Here is a 21531-nt window from a genome sequence, read left to right on the forward strand (position 1 = left end):
ACTGTCAGATTGATTTATTGACGAATCACAGTCAGCCTTACTCCCTTCGTTCTTCAACAGTTGATTTTACCCCTCGCCATTATCTTCTCGTCTATTAATTCCTATGTCTGTGTATAGAGATAATTTTTAACTATAGTTGACCCAGATTTTAATAAAAGGACACGACCGGGAAAATAATCTAGTAAATTTTCCATAGGGTCCCACCGTCATATTCATGTAAGCGGAAAATGTTTCTTGTGCAATGATGGAGGACTAAGCTAGCAGTGCTTTGAACTCGAGAAGAAATCGTGGGAATCTGACGTACTTGTTCACTCGGCTTACTAGCCAGTTAAACTGATATATTTTAAAGGTTTACATTTTAAGCAAATCAAAAACATTCTGTTTAAGAAAATAATAAAGGATTTTGATGTAATTATTGTTGATATTTGCACCCCCTCTGCCTACTCCTTCGGAAAAGGTGCCACGAATAGTTAGTTAGTTTATTTATTTATAAAAACAAATATGTACCTACCCACTAACAAATGATTAATGATAATATTAACACACCCATCTCGGGTTATCAAAAATATATCTTATCAAGGGGAACTTTTAAACAATACATAATAATATTATGATACGCATTGTACAATAAATTTTGGTGTTTTATAGTCTAAAGGTTCATTTTAATTTTCGTAGACGGTGGGCGTTTTTAATCCCATAAATAGGTGCATTGAGGTGTGGTTTATCTGTCTGATTAAATCTATAAATAACGATAATGCATTGACTGGGCCAGATAAATAAAAGATTAGCTTGTTATGAAGTTCAATAACAGACACGTAATTAAGATCTTAATATTTAATATCAATTGTGTCGCAAAACAGAGCACGTAGTACATGTCAAAATTAACGGGCGCCCTCGTTTGCCATTGAATTTGATATTTTATATTATTTTTAATATTGACTATCTCTTGGATTATATTGAAATTAAAGTTATTAAAAAAACTAGAATAAACCGATTTCGAAAAATCGAAAAATGCTTCGGGGGAATGGTTTAGAAATACCCGAGTTATAATTATCTAGTACTTAGTACTGTGAACAGTAGACTTCGCATAATGTTGATTATTCTGACTTGACAGCACGCAACGGTTGCAATGGTTGCAACGCTCCTGGATTGACAGGATTAACTGGACACGGAACACACAAACAAATGCACAGACAGACGAAATGCAAAGTGATCGAAGAGTCAAAACAAGGATCAGTCAACTAACTATTAACTAACCATCACATAGTTTCCCTACAGGGGTAGGAAAATAGGATTAACCGCCACACACCTCTATCTAGGCACACATTCCTTGCTTCATTCACATTCATATCATATCGTTTCTTGGAAACTTTTTGTTATTCTGACTCTTGGTATGACCCGACTAAAGTAATTGATTCACTCATATTCGAGTCATATATTCTCCTTAAACTTCTTGCTTTGTTTATTCGCTTTTTATGTCCAAACACTTTCTTGATCTTGCTCATTACGCTTAAGCTTTGCGAATCTTCACAATTCTCACACGATCATTAATGGTTTTACCACAGACGCTCCTCAGTGATCTCATTTCTACAGCATTTAGTCTAATTTCATCCTTCCTCTGCCAGTTCCATGCTGCCACACATCAGGGTAGGTATTACTCCATTATGAACTGCTAGCTTCTAGCTCTTTGGACATTTTATTTATAGCGCCAACCTACGAAATAGAAGGATATGTACTAAAGGGTTTTCCAATAAGAGGTGTTATTTTGAATAGCCCGCTATTTCGGTAGATGTTACTTTTGAAGCTGTCATTTTTTAACATTTGACAAGTAGAAACTACGCCATTAATAAAAATGTCAACTTAGACAACTTAGTAATGTGAAGAATAAAACCGGTGTACGTCGCTCAAGAACAGCCGAGAATATTGCTGCTGTAGCCGAAAGTGTTGAAGAAAACCCAGGTTTGTCCATTCCTCGTCGTTCTTTGGAATAAGGCCTTCCACAAACGTCAGTACACCGTATTTTGCATGAAGATTTGTATCATAAGGCTTATAAAGTTCAGTTAACACAAGAACTCAAGGCGACCGATCATCAACAACGTCGCGTCTTTGCTGATTGGGTCCTTGAAATGCGTGAAAATGATCCGGAATTCCATCGAAAAATCATCTTGAGTGATGAGGCCCATTTCCACCTCGGTGGCTTCATCAAAAAGCAAAATTGTCGCATCTGGGGCTCGGAAAACCCAAGAGTTATTGTTGAAAAGCCTCTCTATCCTCAAAGTGTGACTGTTTGGTGCGGTTTATGGACCGGCGGAGTCATTCGACCTTACTTTTTCTAAAATGAGGCTGGAGCAACCGTTACGGTGAATGTATTGCGCTATCGAGAGATGATTAATGATTTTTTATGACAGGAATTGGATGGTATTGATCTGGACAACGTTTACTTTCAACAAGACGGCGCTACGTGCCACACAAGCAACGAAACCATTGATCTTTTATGGGAAAAGTTTCCGGAGTGTGTTATCTCTCGAAGAGGTGATCACAATTGGCCACCGAGATCTGGTGATTTAACACCTTGCGATTTCTTCCTTTGGGGCCACGTGAAAGAGAAGGTCTACGCCAACAGCCCAGCGTCGATTAAAGACCTCAAAGATGGAATTCGTGAGGCTATTGAGGACAAAAGGCAGCCACTTTGCGATTTGGTTATGGAAAATTTCATGAAAAGGATATGGTCCTGTAGGCGTGGTCGTGGTGGTCATTTGACCGATGTTATTTTTCACTATTAACGGCATACCTTCCTCTTTATAATGAAATAAACATTCGATCATTCAAAAAATGGCATTTTTCTTTGAATATCAAAACAACACCTCTTATTGGAAAACCCTGTACGTATTTATACCAAGGTAAGCATTTCTTTTCACACTAGAACGATGACCTCACGCTCAACCACTTTCTAGGACTACCATACATGAGCCTTTAAGTCAGTAGATTTCTTGTTCAACACCTTTCTTGTTGAACAGTATTGAACAAACGACTGTCTTGCATTATTTTAAAAATGAGTTATATTTTTTAATCAAGATAGAAATACTGTGTGCTGATAAAGTTGCGTTGACCTAAAAAATCCAGACAGAAAAACAGTGCGATTACTAATCAGGACGCCGCGCCGGAGCTCAACGTTTGAGAGTTTTCCGCCACAGATTAACAGATTTTCTTCTTAAGATAAGATATAACTACATATTTTGACGTCTGAAATTCGGGTTTTTTTAATCAGCAAGAATGGGTAAAATTCAATTAGATTTTCCGACCCACACACCCACATAAGATTTAAATAAGTAATTCACAAATAAATTGTTAAATTAAAAATTATTGAAAAAAATACGTTAAAACGATGCCATACGTAGTAATGCAAAATCATGTGTTTTTGGTTTGAAAATTTGGTCGCCTAGAAATGTTTCAGATGCTCTAATTAAATACTGCGAGTAGAATACATCTTGGCCTTTGAAATAATCGAGTATTTTTTAGATAAGTCTTTTTTTAAGCCAAGAAAAAAATAATGTATAGGCCAATGAAAACTGCTTTAAAGTTCAAAATCTCCTACTTACGATTCTTACGAACCCATTTTCGGTTATGGTTTTATTGTATAATGTGGCAAATTAAGTTATATCACAAAATAAAATAAAAGGCACTTTTTGGCCATGTTTTATTCTTGCATAAATCAAAACAGATGGATGATGTGAAGCGGGAATTTAAGCCTTATCGCCATCTACGTGAGGTGTGTTATTGATAGCGACTCGATTCAAAATATTACACGACGTAGTGCATCGCCTTAATAAATGGTCAAATAAAAAGTTACATTGTTTGCTACCACTTTATAATCTCTAAATAATATAAAACAAAGTCTCTATCCGCGTCTGTTTGTGCGCTTAGTTCTTTTAAACTGCAATGGATTTTGATAAGGTTTTCACTATCATTTAGAGAATTTATTTTGGAAGGTTTATACATATAACACATGCATATTATATTTATAGAAAGTAGAGAAAAGTCTCGCAGCAACTAGTAATTTATAATTCTAACCTGGAGAAGGTTAGGATATAACCGAAACTAGTTGAAGAAATGCATAAATATAATAAAGTGGTTAAAAACGTTGTAACTCGTCATTTGGTTTATTCGGTGTGACTAATAATTGTGGCCAATATTACAGCCAGGGGCATCGCTAGCTTCCAAGATAGAACTTTAAAAAAATATAGAGGTTGCAGAAAAGGAACAAGGAAGTAGTCAGAATAAACTATAAATATGTATGACTGGCATGTACCCGGCCCTGCACAAGATTATGAACAGAGCCGTTGGAAGTTTGGAGGCCCCTTTGAAAGTCATACATAAACTTACAGGAAAACAACAAACAACAATTAAAAAAAAAACTTGAAGGGGTTCGTGAAAGATAGTGTTATGCCATCTAATTGTGAATTAGAGATATATGATCATTAAAAATACTAAAATAATTGAAAAAAAAAAACAAATTACCCCTTCTCCATGGTATCCCCGATTGAGGTAGGTATGGGTGAAGCTAGTGTAATATGAATTGTTCCATAGACAAACATCGTGAAAAAGCGCCGCAGGCGAAAAAATCTCTAGGTCTAAGCAAACCAGAGAGTGGTTTCTAGTATGTCACTATTTTACTTGGTTTTTGTTTCATCACTTATCATAACTTTATAGCACATTTCATAGATGTGTTGAATTGTCATTTTGAGGAGTTATCATGGAAACTTTTACTTACTTTTTGTTTCATCACTTTTCATAACTTTATAGAACTTTAAATAGGTGAGTTGAGTTGTCATTTTGATGAGTTATCCGGTCACCCCAGTGAGTCGGTATTACAACAATATTTAGTTCAAAATCCTTTAGTGTTTTCTTAAACGAAGATATTTTAATTTTATTGAGTGAAATATGAATTAACTTTGATTTAATGCCACTTTATTGTATATATTTTAATGGTGACCGGATAAATCATCACAATGATAATTCATCACATCTTTAAAAAGTTATATAAAGTAATGGAAAGTGATAAAACAAAAAGTTTATTAACTGGGTTAAGTAGGTTAGGTTAGGTTAAAAAAAAAATTTTTTCATCGTTTCTAATGACTTTATATCACTTTTTAAAGGTGTGTTGAATTGTCACTGTGTTGAGTTATCATGGAACCATTTTAATATATAAAACCAACAGGTTTCGGTTCACCCTGAACCCTCTTCAGGATATATGTATAAAACATATTAAATCAATAACAGAGTTACAGTGTATTTATAGGTAAGATAGAAGAGGGAGAGAGAGAGAAAAACTCCTGTGCGGATTTAATTAAAACAAAAAAAATCGGTCCGTTGCCGGGGTCCCCACCCCTCGACGGAATTCCAGTACTGACCGAGACGATGCATTAATTGCTATATTCATTATAAAAATATCAGATTTGTAGATTTGGCGCCAGTTATAAATGTCTTTTTTGTTTTATTGTTTTTGTTCACCAATTTGTTTAGCGGGGTATCTGCATCTGCCCTGAAGAACAACATATTTATTATGCAATAGCAATTCGCACATAAACTCGTACGTGCAAATCTACACAACTTCTTGAATAAGTTTTTTAAAAATGTAATCAATAATTGCTATTCGAATTAGCCGGAAGGTCGCATTCCACCGTGATAAAAAGTCTCTTAATCTTAGTAAGATAATCCTGAGGGGAACTAATTATTCTAAATTACCCGAAAAAATAATTCCACCTCCGTTGTCGAGGGGCAAAGATCGACCGGATAAATACAGCACTGAATGAATACTTTTAGCATGGATAATCTATCATATTCAGTATTCCGCAGTTCCATTCATACGAATTGAACTGCGGAAGGCGTAAACTGTTTTTAACTACAGGAAAATATATATTATGGATAGGAACACTAATCACTAATCAGCAATCGCCAATTGCCAAGCGGCCGAATTTCGTGGACTTTGCACCGAGATTTTCGGTAGAATGATTGGCGTGTGACGTAGTGGGGAATATTTAAATATGTTAAATAAGTGCCTCACGTACACTTCGGAGCGGCGGTACAACGCGCCGCTCCAGGCCGCTGCGCTGAAAAGTCTCTCAATGGACTTCGTTGTAAACAACAACTTACTTTCGAACATTACTTTTCTGCGCGGGGGCCTGGAGTGGCGCGTGGTACCGCCTCTCCGAAGTGTACGCGTTGCAGAACCTAATAGGTACACGTACATAGTTCATCTACGAGTTGACATTTATTGCGTAATCCAGTGGTCAGATCATAGACATATGAATATTAGTAGACCTGCCCTAAGTGATTAAAAGCGTATTATCCCCACTCCCCATACCGGTTCCATTGGAGCCGGCTGTGCTCGCGTATGGCCTCAAGTGAAATTTGAAAAGGTGACGTCATCATTCTTGTGCGAACTATGGTCGAGGCATCATCGGTTCATTTTACGAAATAACATGGCAAAATGTTGACTTGTACTATGAAAACTTGTAAAAATAGATGTGAAAAAGAGAATAAACCCAATTGTCGTATTACATTCCATATATAAGCATTATTTTACTTTATTTTAAGCATATTCACATCGTATAATATAGATCAGTTTTAGAAACATATACTATCACATCGAGAAACGTCTGGACGTGAAAACAAAGCTGGTTGGTTGCTGGGAAGTAAATTATGAACATTTATAAAAGTGTCTTAACTAAATACTTAAACGAAATATTCGACTCTGAAAATAGAACCGAATTTTTTTGCCGAATTTGGACTTCGCAAATTTGTTCATAACGTGGCGAGTAATTTGCGCTCCCATGTAAAAATGTCTATTCATTCAAAAGCAGATTTTACTTTTAAGAAGTAAATGGTGATATTATTATGCGAGATGCCTATTTACTGTCAGATTGATTTATTGACGAATCACAGTCAGCCTTACTCCCTTCGTTCTTCAACAGTTGATTTTACCCCTCGCCATTATCTTCTCGTCTATTAATGCCTATGTCTGTGGGTCAGATTAAAGAAATGATGTAGCAAACCGATACAATTATCAAAGTATCAAAAATTGAATAATTTATTTTATGTGTTATCCTTCAAACAATCTATACAAACTTAGTTGATATTAAAACAATATTATTTACCGTGTGGTGGACCACTAACGTCGTGTCGTGTTAATTTATTATCCTTAATTCTGGCATAATGACAATACGCCATAATGACAATAAATTATATTATTTTTGACTATCACATGATTATGTTCCAACAACAAAGTAGTGTGTCGTTAATTAGTTAAGAAGAAATTAGTAGGCGGTTATATTGAAACTAATAATTACTATTTTTCATACATTGTTGAAGTTACTGTGTTTGTTTGCATACAAAAAAACATGATTCATCTCCAACAATGGAAATAGTTTTGTTATTATTAACTTGATACATTTAAAACTACAATAAAACCTTTTGCTTGTAATTTATGAGCTGTGGATAGCGTAAATGAAAATAAATCGTAGTGAATATACTTTCAGAATCGCCTTGTTGGGAGGACAACATGCATACTTTCCACTTTAAATACGAACGCAAACTGAATACGGTAGGAATGAGATCCCTGAGGTGTATATGTGTTAAAACCGTATTTTATCGAATCGTAGAAGATATTAAAAATATATATGCGAAGGGAATAAGATTGAAAAAAAGGACGTTTCTAGGTTTGGACATGTTAAGCGGATGAAAGTAGAAGCAAGTGTGTTAGAAAAGAAAATAAAAGTCTCTGGACACGATAAAGTAAATTAGATACCAGAGTCGAGTCTTGTCAACCCAAAATAAAAGAAGAATGGATTAATGTGGATAAAGTGAGTAATTGTATCCGTATTATAATAATGAACTGTTTTTGAAATTATTTGAATCATTAAGGCGAAGCTTAGTGCCAAATCACTATTTTGATTAATCTTTATAACGAATTGGTGAATATTATGAATACCGAAAAATATGCATTAAATAAATTGAAGGTTTTCCTATCGTTTCGCTTGAGTAGAATACAAATAAAAAATAAATTACTCAATAAAAAATATAAATGCAAACTACTAAATGAAATATTTTTCAATAGAAATGTATGAACGCGTAAAAGGAAACAACTTTAAAACATACAGTATTATAGCCAAGACTATCTGCGACAGTTTCACTTTATTAACTTTTTTGCTTTTTTATAAAAATTATTTACAAAATAAATAAAAACCAGTTTTTGGCTTGGATTCTTCTGGTCAAGCGATTTTAATGCCTATTACCTACGATATAAGGTATACCAAGAATATACACATTTTCGGCTTGTAGCTTCCTCTTAAAATATGTTTTGATAATGGTTTAGTATACAAATATAAACTACCCAAAATCTATCCCCTATCCTAAGGACTATCGATGACAATGTTCAAAATGTTTCCAATTACATAAATAATCAATTAAATAATAAATTACATGTTATTGTGTTATTTATCGATAACTCTAAATCTTTTGACACAATTAACTCTAAAAAACTGCTAGAAACCTTAGAAAAAATTGGAATAAGAGGAAATGTGTTAAATTTATTTAAAGATTATCTTAGAAATAGAAAAATATGTACCAAAATAAATAATACTTTTAGTAAAACAAAGAATGTATCTGCAGGAGTTCCACAAGGTTCCATATTGGGACCTACACTATATATAATTTATGTAACTATAATGAAAAAACTTTTCTCTTTTGTTAAACATTTTGTATTTGCAGATGATACGGCATTGGTCATATCACATAAAGATCTAAAAATTGCAATTGAACTCATGCAAATTGACTTTAATCAACTTTGTAAATGGTCACATGATGCAGGACTATTAATAAATGCTAAAAAAACCAAAGTTATGCATATAAGATCACCTAATGCCAGATTTCAATTTAATCCTAATATTATTTCTCATAGTTTTAATTGCATCCATAAAAATATCCCGACTAATTGTAAATGTGAAAGCTTAGAATTAGTTACAGAATATGTCTATCTTGGTGTTACAGTAGATTGCTTTTTCAAATGGGACAAACATATTAAAAAAACCTGTAAAAGACTCAGATCAATTGCTGGCAGAATGTACACATTAAATTTTTTCCTATCAATTGAAACACTTAAAATAATTTATATGTCAATGGCAGAATCTATTATAAGATATGGATTAACCATATGGGGAAATACTAGTATAACCAATCTGAAACAAGTCCAAGTTGTACAAAACGCAATTGTAAAATTACTAGTCGTCCCTAATATTTTTAAACAGAGACATAATACACCGTTGCTGTTTCAGAGTGCCAAAATTTTACCTGTTAAGGCTATACTATGGCAAAAAATCATAATTCAGTATATATTTACCCCGCAGTATAAAGAAAAATTAGAACATAAATACAGTACTAGATTCACGCGTAATGACGGGTTAATAGTTCCGAAATTTAATAATAAATACGGACAGAGAACGTTTGAATACAACATACCGAAGATATTTAATTTATTACCTGACACTATAAAGCAATGTAAATCTATGAATAAGGTTAAATATATGGTGAAAAATTGGCTATCGGAAAAAAAATATTTATTTTAATATGTATGAAATATTGTATGAAAAAATTGTTAATTCTGTAGATATAAGATGTAAATTATAACTTTAAAAAATGTATTTGAAACTAACTTTAAGCACCTGTTGACAAGCCAATTCAATCGGCTTAGCAGGACTTGTTTTTTGATATTATGTATTAACTATTTATTCAATAAAAAAAAAAAAAAAAAAAAAAAAAAAAAAAAAAAAAAAAAAAAAAATATATTAACATCGATATTAATGTACTAATTTTATACAAATTAGGTTTAGTAACTTTATTAAAAATTTAAACATAAATATAAAACATTCATTTACATGTTAAATGTGTCAAACGCGCTCACTCTATTTATACAAAAAAAAGATTGGTATGATTGTCTAACGTCTAACGTCATTATCACGATTTTTCTATGCAATTCAAGCCGCTGTGTTGCCACTCTAAAGTATTAAACAGTAACCAAAGATCTTGTAGCAAATTTGTATCTAATTTATTACATATTAATTTTAATATTTGTGTTTGGCAACTTTTAAAGTACTTAGAAACACCCGAAACTTACAATAACAAAATACATGTTCCAAAACCAGTTATAATTCCGAGCGCAAGAGGTCAAGGCTACGAGTTCAGATGAAGTTCAAATGTGGTTATGAATTGATAGGTTATGTGACAAATACATAAATCAGGGAAACACAGGACAGGTGCCAACATTACAAGTTGTAAAGCACACCTGTCTTTGACTAAATGGCCCGCTACGCAATAAGTGGGCAGGCGCATCCGCCAAGACCCAGAAAAACCTCATCGTAAGGACCCGGGCAACCTTGCCAAGTCACCAAACGTAGCGAGCCACTTGGAGCGACCTAAATAGTTGCAATTTGCAAGGACTTGTAAGAAAGTACCTATATATAAATATTATTCAGAAAAGGCATAATTTTTACTGCTAAGCAGTAAAACTGGTCAAAAGTTGTTTATTATCATTTGCGAGTAAAAATTCGCATATTTATTGTTTTTGATACCGATTTGTATAAAATTAAAATCGATTGCTCACTTGGTAGCCATTGCTTTCGATGTGAAAGTTTTAATGTTAGTTTTCTTCTCTTATTTAACCCAACATATGAACCAATGAACCTAAAATTGGTTCTTAGTTAAGTTTAATAAATATAAGTGGATAGCCTAACTAAATTTTTAATATTATTATATTATGTCAAAACATGACGTGAAGAAAAGATGTCAAATTATCTGTTTTTTTAAACAATGCAGCTGTTAATGTGGATTATTTTTCAAAAACAATTTACTGAAAAGTTGTTCTTCGTTGATATCTAACTGATAAAAAGCATTTTAAAAATAAAATGTGCTTATTAACCGTGTTCCACTTCATTGCATATTTACCGAATAAATTTTTAAATGGTGAAAAATGAAAGAATAACACTTTTTACATCATCAAGAGTGTCTGAGATAATTCATTATTTATGTACATATTTAAATTCCATACATTTAGTAGGCATACATTTTTAACTAGACGTATTCATGTAGGTATACAAAAAAATACGCTAGCTCCACACAGGAGAACCCGAGTCTCCGAAGTAATCCGAGGATGAACTCATCCCTCACACTGCGGTTCAAAGCGATGGGTCGAGAGAGTCCTGCTGGAGACGTCAAATGGCTCCCTCAACCAGTCTCTTCCGATCCGGCCCGCCACGCAATAAGTAGGCAGACGCACCGAATCAGACCCAGAAAAACCTCACTCCATGAACCCGGGCAACCTTGCTAAGTCACCAAACGTAGCGAACCAATACATAGTTGCAATTAGCAAAGACTTGCATGTACCTGTTTAAATATTATCAAGAAAAAGCATAATTTTTACTGCTAAGCAGTAAAACTGGTCAAAGGTTGTTTATTATCATTTGCGAGTAAAATTTGATGTATTTATTGCCCTTGATAACGAATGACAGTTCATTATAGCATATTTTGTTGACGTTTTTTGTCGATATAATAACGTGATGGTATGTTGTAAAATCATATAAATATGCAAAGAAATTAATGATACGAATATGATGTTAATTCTGTACGTACAAAAACTGGTATAATCTAGAATTTTATTCGGTTGACATTCACCAAACACATTAAATAAAAATCACTGGACACTTAACTACGTCAGGGTGATGGAAAAAGATTCACAAAATAGGTTAGTTGGTTCTTAGTTTTGGTTATTAAAATAATGTGGGCGTAATTAGATTGAAAAAACAAGTTTTTTTTTAAACTTGAATGCATATGGCATACGGCCTCTGTGTTTCCTTCCTTCCACAACATGGGACTCTTCAAGACCCATGTTCACTCCTTCCTCTCCACAAAAAGACCCTCCACACAGCATCCCCAAAGATGACATAGGGTCCACTGTGTGGAGTTAATATAAAAAAATATATATGTATACATATATTTTTATTTTACTTTTTTTTGTTTTGGCTGAGGATTTAACCCTCCTCCCAGAACTGGAGTCAACTGCGCTAGCAACTGAGCCAAACCCCGATTGGGTAGGACCGACTTTTATTTTTGCAAATTAACTGCAGTGACATAATTGCCTATATGTCTGTATGGGTGATTGCCGAGAACGAACCTATCTCCCGAGTTTCAGCTCAATCGGATATCGGAAAGTGGGTTAATTTCAACTTCCAAGATTTGCATTCATTAATGAAAACTAAATCGAAATTCAAGTAGACATATTTAAAAAAGAACTTTAAGGCGATGCCATACGTAGTAATGCAAAATCATGTGTTTTTTGTTTGAAAATTTGGTCGCCTAGAAATGTTTCAGATGCTTTAATTAAATACTGCGAGTAGAATACATCTTGGCCTTTGAAATAATCGAGTATTTTTTAGATAAGTCTTTTTATAAGCCCAGAAAAAAATAACGTAAAGGCCTATGAAAACTGCTTTATAGTTCAAAATCTCCTACTTACGAACCCATTTTCGGTTATGGTTTTATTGTATAATGTGGAAAATTAAGTTATTTATAAAATGATCGAAAAACATTTAAATATTTGTGCCTGAACATCCACAAAATAAAATAAAAGGCACTTTTTGGCAATGTTTTTTTCTTGCATAAATCAAAACAGGCGGATGGTGTTAAGCGGGAATTTAAACCTTATCGCCATCTACGTAAGGGTTTTTATTGATAGCGGCTCAATTTAAAATATTACACGACGTAGTGCATCGCCTTAACGTATCTTTTAGAGTGTTATTTAAAAAAAATGTTGGTTGAGTTAATCCAGAGATTTAATTTAATTACTACATTAAGTTACACGAAATTTTACCAAAACACCTCGTTAACAAAACTAGTATAATAAAAAATAATTATTCAATTTGCTGACTTGTCGTATCGCCTGAAATCAAATTGCGAAATGAAAATTGAATCGAATTACTTTTCAGGTTCAAAGGTTCGAATCGTGTATCGATCCGATCAAATAATGATTATTGATGGAGTTAATGGTATGCGAGCTCTGTGGAGTTATTTGCTAATGGGCTTCTGCTATTGGTGCGTGGAGGGGGCTTGGTCAGACGATTCGACACAGCAAACAACACTAAACAAAGTGAGCACTGAATACAAGACACTGACACATCTATGGGTGTAAGTGTTGGGAATCAGGGGTCAGGTACCAATGGCTATTGATTCGGAATCTTTTAAGTAGTATTTCAGTGGTCGGTTAGGTAGACTACACGTCCAAAAAATTATGTTACCAATTTTCTCTTAATAATAGATCAAAACCAACACTTGACCATTGATGTATTATATTTAGATGAGACACGAAGCGAAAAAATAGGTTCGGCTTTTTTACCTCCAACCAGTGGTAGTTCGTGACTTTTGAGTGTGTTGTAGAGTGTTAACTTTAAAAAAATCGACTTAATTAATGTTGTTTATTCGAAAATTTTATTTTTTAGATCGAAAATTGATTTTCAGGATAGTTCAGTATTTTTTTCCTGAAAATATTCATACAAAAACCGATTTTTTAAAAGAAAAAGGAAGACGTTTTCAGCTACAACAACATCAATAATGATTTTTTTTAATATTAGCACTCTAGTACACGCAGCCAAGAGCCGCCACTGCCTCCACGTGACCAACTCTCCCAACGCTCTAACTGGGGAGCTTAGGATCACAGAGGCGTAACTACAAAAACTGGTGTTTTGAGCATTTACCTTAAAACTATGTTTTTGTAGATAGGCTGCTGTGATCCTAAACCCCCGAAGTAAAACTACCGAATCCCAATAGTGGAACAAGTTTCGACGAGACATTAGTACGCAGTAGCGCCTCTAATAGTGGAACAGGTTTCGACGAGATATTAATACGCTAAGTAGCACCTCTAATAGTGTAACAAGTTTCGACGAGACATTAGTACGCAGTAGCGCCTCTAATAGTGGAACAAGTTTCGACGAGATATTAGTAAGCAGTAGCGCCTCTAATAGTGAAACAAGTTTCGACGGATTATTAGTACGCAGTAGCGCCTTTAATAGTGGAACAAGTTAGAACGGATTATTAGTACGCTAAGTAGCGCCTCTAATAGTGGAACAAGTTTCGACGGAATATTAGTACGCTAAGTAGCGCCTCTAATAGTGGGACAAGTTTCGACCAGACATTAGTACGCAGTAGCGCCTCTAATAGTGGAACAAGTTTCGACGAGATATTAGTACGCTAAGTAGTGCCTCTAATAGTGGGACAAGTTTCGACGAGACATTAGTACGCAGTAGCGCCTCTAATAGTGGAACAAGTTTCGACGAGATATTAGTAAGCAGTAGCGCCTCTAATAGTGGAACAAGTTTCGACGAGATATTAGTAAGCAGTAACGCCTCTAATAGTGGAATAAGTTTCGATGGAATATTATTACGCAGTAGCGCCTCTAATAGTGGAACAAGTTTCGACTTTTTTCAGGCAGGTAGATCCATAATACAAAAATGCGAGCGAATGAATAAATATGAGGATTTCACATTTGAAGGAAGAACCTTTACTGAACTATGGTTAACGTTAACCACCTAGTCAAAGTTACCCATTAAGTCAAAGTAGGATTGCTTGAATAATAATGTTGATGCAGCAGATATTCGAAAACGAAAACGAAAAGCACAGATTTAAAGACAGGCTAAATGCAATGGTCTATTTACAACAGGACTTCGCTACGCTCAGTCAACAATATAAATATGGTTAATTTTATATGGCGCCGTTTAGTGAATAGTCATCCGAATAGTGTTTTGCTTGGATTATTGTAGATAGCGTTTAAGGCGATGCACTACGTAGTAATGCAAAATCATGTGTTTTTGGTTTGAAAATTTGGTCGCCTAGAAATGTCTCAGATGTTTTAATTAAATACTGCGAGTAGAATACATCTTAGTCTTAGAAATAATCGAGTATTTTTTAGATAAGTCTTTTTATAAGCCCAGAAAAAAATAATGTATATGGTCTATTAAAACTGCTTTAAAGTTCAAAATCTCCTACTTACGAACCCATTTTCGGTTATAATTTTATTGTATAATGTAGCAAAAATTAAGTTATTTATAAAATGATCGGAAAACAAAAAAAAATATTTATGCCTGAAAATCCACAAATTAAAATAAAAGGCACTTTCTGGCCATGTTTTTTTCTTTCATAAATCAAAACAGGCGGATGGTGTTAAGCGGGAATTTAAACCTTATCGCCATCTACGTAAGGGGTGTTATTGATAGCGGCTCGATTTAAAATATTACACAACGTTGTGCATCGCCTTAAGCATTAAAAGTTTTCAAAACCAAAATTTATAACGCTCTGCTCAAACTTTCATCAAATTTCAACGTTCATTTTCGGGTTCTGTAAAAGTCCCATTCAAGTTCTGTTATTATATCTGTCATGCAAGTTACTTGACAAAACTTGAAAAAATCCTTAACAGAACTTGAAAATTAACTTTGAAATTTGAAGAATTGTTCAAATTCTCCAAAACAACACGTCCTAAGTTTTATGTAGTGAGAAGCAATATATATTTGATGATTTTAACAGTATATAAAAGATTTCTCACCGCTGAATCAAATGGCGTACGTTTATTTTTGGCGATGATAATAAAGTTATGTAAATAGGAACAGAAGGCGACACGACAAATAAAATAACAACGTTTTTGAAATGTGATAACAATGTAGAGTTGGGTTCATTAAACAACTTTAGATACAAGATTTTTTTAAAAGACGTTAGATTCTTTCTTAGAAATCTGTGGTTTAAACTTAAATCAGGCTTAGTAAAATAAACACGATAATAAATCAATTATGCAGCGCCATTTATTGATTTTTCACATTAAGTGGGTTGACCGTCGATAGCTGAACGTATTATTTTAACTCAATTCATTTGCTTGGGTAATCGGTTCAGGAGGTCTAGCAAGGACGATCGATAAAGCCCTATGTCAATTGATATTGATGAAATCAGTATTTTATGGTCATAGCGATATTTGCGAGCACGGCCAGAATATGATTCCGCCAGTCGGTAGACAAAAGCCGCTGTTTTAGCGCGCCATTCAAGGTGTTGGATAAGCTGTCAAAATGCACAATTTCTTGGATATTGTCGTTTGTTGTGAAAAATAATGGAGGTGAACTAACGAAGTTCTTAGAATTGAAAGAAATCGAACACACGATCCATAGACTTAATTAATTCATTACGACGCGATCAATTGTTTCCCTTCCAGCCTGGAGAAAAAAAAGTTGTTGATTGTGACGAAAGACCTCATGAAATAATTAAATACTAGTTTAGTGTCAAAAAGTACATGCGGACTGCCGATGTATGTTAAATTTATTATTTCATTAGTATCAATTTTTGAGTGTTTTATGTTGCCGTCTGACAGGAATGTCAAATAATAGAAAAAAATAATACCTACAGTATTACCAGCGTATGTCGATTTATAATTTTTTGCATTATCAATATCGGTTACGCCATCCTATCAACAGCGCGACCGCGCTCGTGAAATCGGTATAAAATCATCGGTAGTGACGCCTATCGATCCGATATTGTACATAAATTTATCGATTTCATTTAAACAAGAATGTTTACAAAATAAAGTTTAACAAATTCATTAACTGCACAAGTTTACTTGAACTTTTGTTTACCAAGTTTGATAAACACAAGTTGATTCGTTTGCATAGATTAAGTTAAAAATGGTACTTTAATGTCCACCAAACCCTGATCAAGAGTTAAACTTTTTCGTGATATTACGTACGTTCGACCCGAGAAACCAGACCTACTACAACCAATACCAGAAGAATTATTAAAAATCTGTGAAATAACCCGTCCTTAATTATATCAAAAAACTGTTCTTATATTAACAAGTTTTGCCGTCAAATTATTGTAAAAAAGATTTAGATTAAAATTTGAGGCATGCGTTCAATATTCACATAATTCAAATGTACATGTTGTCTGCATTTTTACAATTGCCAGACTTCAGAATAATAGTACTCCCAGAGAGATAGCACTCCGGTCTTAAGTAGTTCATCGACGATCATTCTCTTCCTTTTCATACATATTATATGAGAGCGAAAAAAAACAGAAGATACTAAAACGATGAAGTCATCTACGATCTCTCTCTGGGACTACTATAGAAATGATTGGAGTGTAAGCAAAACGCAAAAAGTCATTTGTCTTATTTTGTTGAGCTTGAAACCTTGACAGCATCTTTCATTTTTATTCAAAGTCTCGTGATTAATCTTCACAATGAAACAGTATCATCTAGTAATTGATGAGATACTCATCTCAAAATCACGATGATGTTCAAATTTCCATCTAGTGAAACCAGGTTATTAGTCATATTTCTGTTATACAGGGTTTTCCAATAAGAGGTGTTATTTTGAATAGCCCGCTATTTCGGTAGATGTTATTTTTAAAGCTGTTATTTTTTAACATTTGACACGTAAAAACTACGCCATTAATAAAAATGGAACAATACACGCTTCAACAATGCATTGAAATTATTAAAATTCACTTGAGTGAATCAAATGATAAATCATCTTGAGTGATGAGGCCCATTTTCACTTCGGTGGCTTCGTCAACAAGCAAAATTGTCGCATCTGGGGCTCGGAAAACGCAAGAATTATTGTTAAAAAGCCTTTCTATCCTCAACATGTGACTGTTTGGTGCGGTTTATGGTCCGGCGAAGTCATTGGACCTTCCTTTTTCGAAAATGAGGCTGGAGCAACAGTTACGGTGAATGAATTGCGCTATCGAGAGATGATTAATGTTTTTTTATGGCTGGAATTAGATGGTATTGATCTGGACAACGTTTACTTTGAACAAGACGGCGCTACGTGCCACACAAGCAACGAAACCATTGATCTTTCACGATTGAATATCAAAATAACACCTCTTATTGGAAAACCCTGTACTTTCGAATAAGTCAAGTGAGTCAATTTGTGAGGCGGGTTTGGGTACCACCGCCCCGGGAAACATTTATTGTATAACCAACACCTCTGCCATACGTCACTTTAAGTAGTCGCTACGTTTGGTGTTTTGACAGGGGAGCCCAGGTTCATCGGGTGGGGTAGGTTCAGAATGCGTCTGCCCACCAGCTGCGTGACGTGTCAGATCGGGAGAGGCTGGTTTTAAGAAACCATTTGGCCTCTCCAACTAGTATCTAGACCCATCGCCTTGCGCTGCAGTGAGAGTGATATATTCATTCGTCCGTCACTCCTGGACACACTGATCCCTAGATTCCTACCCACCCTTCATGCCTTTTACTTTCCCAGAACTCCCTCTCTTTCCTTTCCTTAAAAAGACCATCTACACAGCATCTCCATATATGACATAGGCCCTGAGAGAAAATATTTTTCGCATGGCCTCCTATGTGGGGTTAATATAAAAAAGGTGAAGAGTTTAAACAAGTGAATTCATTAAATGAACTCAAATTAATAATAAAAGTTATATAATAGGCACGCGGTGCATGCCGTGTGTGTATTAAGACGAAGCTACAAGCCAAAAATGTGTATATTCTTGGTATACCTTATATCATAGGTAATAGGCATTAAAATTGCTTGACAAACGATGTCTAGGAACGTTCGATTTCAAACACAAAACTGGTTTTTATTTATTTAGTAAATAATTTTATAAGAAAGCAAAAAAGTGAAACTGTCACAAATAATCTTGGCTATAATACTGTATTTTTTTAGTAGTTTCCCCTACACGTTCATATATTTCTATTGAAAATTTTTTTTTTTTAGTATTTTACTTTTATATTTTTTTTTGAGTAATTTATATTTTTATTTGTATTCTAGTCAAGCGAAACGATCGGAAAACCTTAAATTTATCTAAAACATGTTTTTATGGTATTCATAATGTACACCAATTCGTTATAAAGATTAATCAAAATAGTGATTTTACATTAAGCTTCGCCTCAACTGTAAACACGCACGAGACTACAGCACTCTTTTTCTGATTGGAAAAATATTGTCGGGAATACCGAAAAACTCTGTAGTCTTACGTAGAGACATGTTTATGTGGGGCGAAGTATTTAGAAATATTTATTCGGTTGATAATGAACAATGGCAAGAAAAATATTATCTACTTTCCGCCATATACAAAACAAATAAATTAGCGCGAGTAATTGGCCAAGTACCAATATGTTCTTTAATCTGTCTGTCTATATTTTACTAAGTGTCCGGGGTAAAGTGCACTTGAAGGTGATTGTGGATGATAATACAAGTAAATAAAAAACATTTTTTCTAAATTCCAACATTGGTAGTTTTCAGGTTAAAAAATTGAATTGTTTGGATGAAAAAACAATTTTTCTTGAATGGAAAAAGTTTTTATACAGGAAAAAGCAGTTGTATTTCGATTTTTTTTCTTATTACTTCTACCAACATGTAGAATCACCTCCCGAAGTTAGTTTACTCTATCCACTTCCTACTCGGCTCTGTATATAAAGAAGATTGTCTGTAGCTTTGTTTTGATGAAATTTTGCACTCTTATTCTGTAAAACAAGAGTAAAAATGGCATCTGAACTAGTACCAGCGAGAGATCATACGTGACGTCATCGTTCTTATATCTTGTCTTTTTCGATGACGTGGTTACGAGCTCTCGCTGGGACTACTTTAGATGACATTTTGCACACTTAAGAGGAAGCTACAAGCCAAAAATGTGTTTATTCTTGGTATACCTTATATCGTAGGTAATATGCATTAAAATCGCTTGACAAACGGAGTCTAGAAACGTCCGATTTCAAGCACAAAACTTTTTATTTATTTGTTTTGTAAATAATTTTATAAGAAAGCAAAAAAGTTAATCAAGTGAAACTGTCACAGATAATCTTAGCTATAATAATATATTTTTTAAAAGTTTTTCCTTTAGACGTGCATACATTTCAATTGAAAAAATATTTTTTTTAGTATTTTAAATTTATATTATTTATTGAGTAATTTATTTTTTAATTGTATTCTACTCAAGCGAAACGATAGGAAAACCTTCAATTTATGTAAATCATATTTTTTGGTATTCATAATGTACAATATTCGTTAATAAGTAACGCTAAAAAGATTAATCAAAATAGTGATTGAAATACGAGATAAACTAATTACTGTCCACACCTGATTTTGAAAAACTTTGCGTAAAAGCCCGAGACTTCAGTTAGTAACATTTGTTATAAACACAATTGGATGTTAGTGGAAATGCCAGCCGGCGCGTTATCTTAAGATTTTTATCACAAATTATCTACATAAGTTTATCAAATAATATATTCGTGTTTTCCCACTTTTAAATCGTTATGAGGTTGGCCATATTTTACTCTAAAAATAGTTGTATCTTTAATGCATATTTACCAATCAAACGAGTTGTTTGTTTATAATTTGCACAATATGCCACTAGTCGTATTTAGTCTATGCTTTTAAGTCCTTTCGCTCGGAGCCTCTGGACTCTTCATATTGGGAAAATTGTGTTAGGCGAAAGAATATTGTACAAAAATAAGAAGATGGAAAAGTTAGGGATGAATTACCTGGCTATTAAGATCTAGTTTCAAAACATAGTTACAATTTTAAAATGGGGATAAACAAAATTCTTATTTGTACCACTAACCTTTGGATCCAGATTCACTAATCTATTATTTCTGCTACTGTGGTTTTCAACGTAAGTAAGGTTACATATGCAATCACTCTTATAATTTATGCGTAGCATGTTTAAATAGGTACTGCCTAAGACATGAAAGGCGAGGAATATGTTTTATCGTATCTTTATTCATTTCGACAAAAACACGAGCCACATTGTAGTTATTGTAAATTGTAAACACGAACCGGCAATTGGCACAAAATCTGATAAAAACCATTGAAAATCAACTGTAATATTTATATTTCACTTACCAGTTTGTTGTTTTAGTATGCGGCCTCAGTTATTTTATCGTTGTTGATGTTTTAGCAACCTTGCAGCGTTTGCTACCGGCAATTTATGCAAGTAATATTTTTATTATTGTAACGATAAATATAATTATAATACTTAAATAAAAGAATGGATAACACTGAAGCGATGCGTTCGAGGGACGCGATAGCCCGCCAGGAACTGATGTCAGTGACGTTGTGTTGTTATGGTTTATGTGGGCGCTTGCATTGTATCGGCCTAAAAAGCGGCGTTCACACGTGACTGTTATCAGTGACAAATGTAATATATTGAATTCGGTTTCACAATAACTCAACTCACCTATAAAAAGTGATACAAAGTCATTAAAAGCGATTAGAAAAATATTTAACATAATTTTTTTTGCATAATTTTTCATGATTTTATATCACTTTTTAAAGGTGTGTTAAATTGTCATTTTGATGAGTTATCCGGTCCCCATTGACTTCATTTTTCATAATTATTTACCGTGGAAAACTTTTATGTTAAAAGAAGAGGTGAGGCGAGTAGAGTATAATGTGAATAAGACAACAGGTATTAATTATCAATGCACGGTTTATT

General features: G+C 33.8%; 1 protein-coding gene across 1 annotated transcript in view; it reads right to left on the bottom strand.

The window, feature by feature from the left end:
• Positions 1-21130, bottom strand: part of pdgy (acyl-CoA synthetase family member pudgy) — a 68248-nt gene extending 47118 nt beyond the window's left edge. Inside the window, exon 1 of the mRNA XM_089642779.1 lies at positions 20940-21130. The gene's annotated coding sequence lies outside the window, so the exon portion shown is untranslated. The remainder of the gene's footprint in view (positions 1-20939) is intronic.
• Positions 21131-21531: the final 401 nt, after the last annotated feature.

The sequence above is a fragment of the Hesperophylax consimilis genome, chromosome 18 (assembly GCF_061612785.1).
Source record: "Hesperophylax consimilis isolate HC1 chromosome 18, BYU_Hcon_1.0, whole genome shotgun sequence".
Lineage (NCBI taxonomy): Eukaryota > Metazoa > Arthropoda > Insecta > Trichoptera > Limnephilidae > Hesperophylax > Hesperophylax consimilis.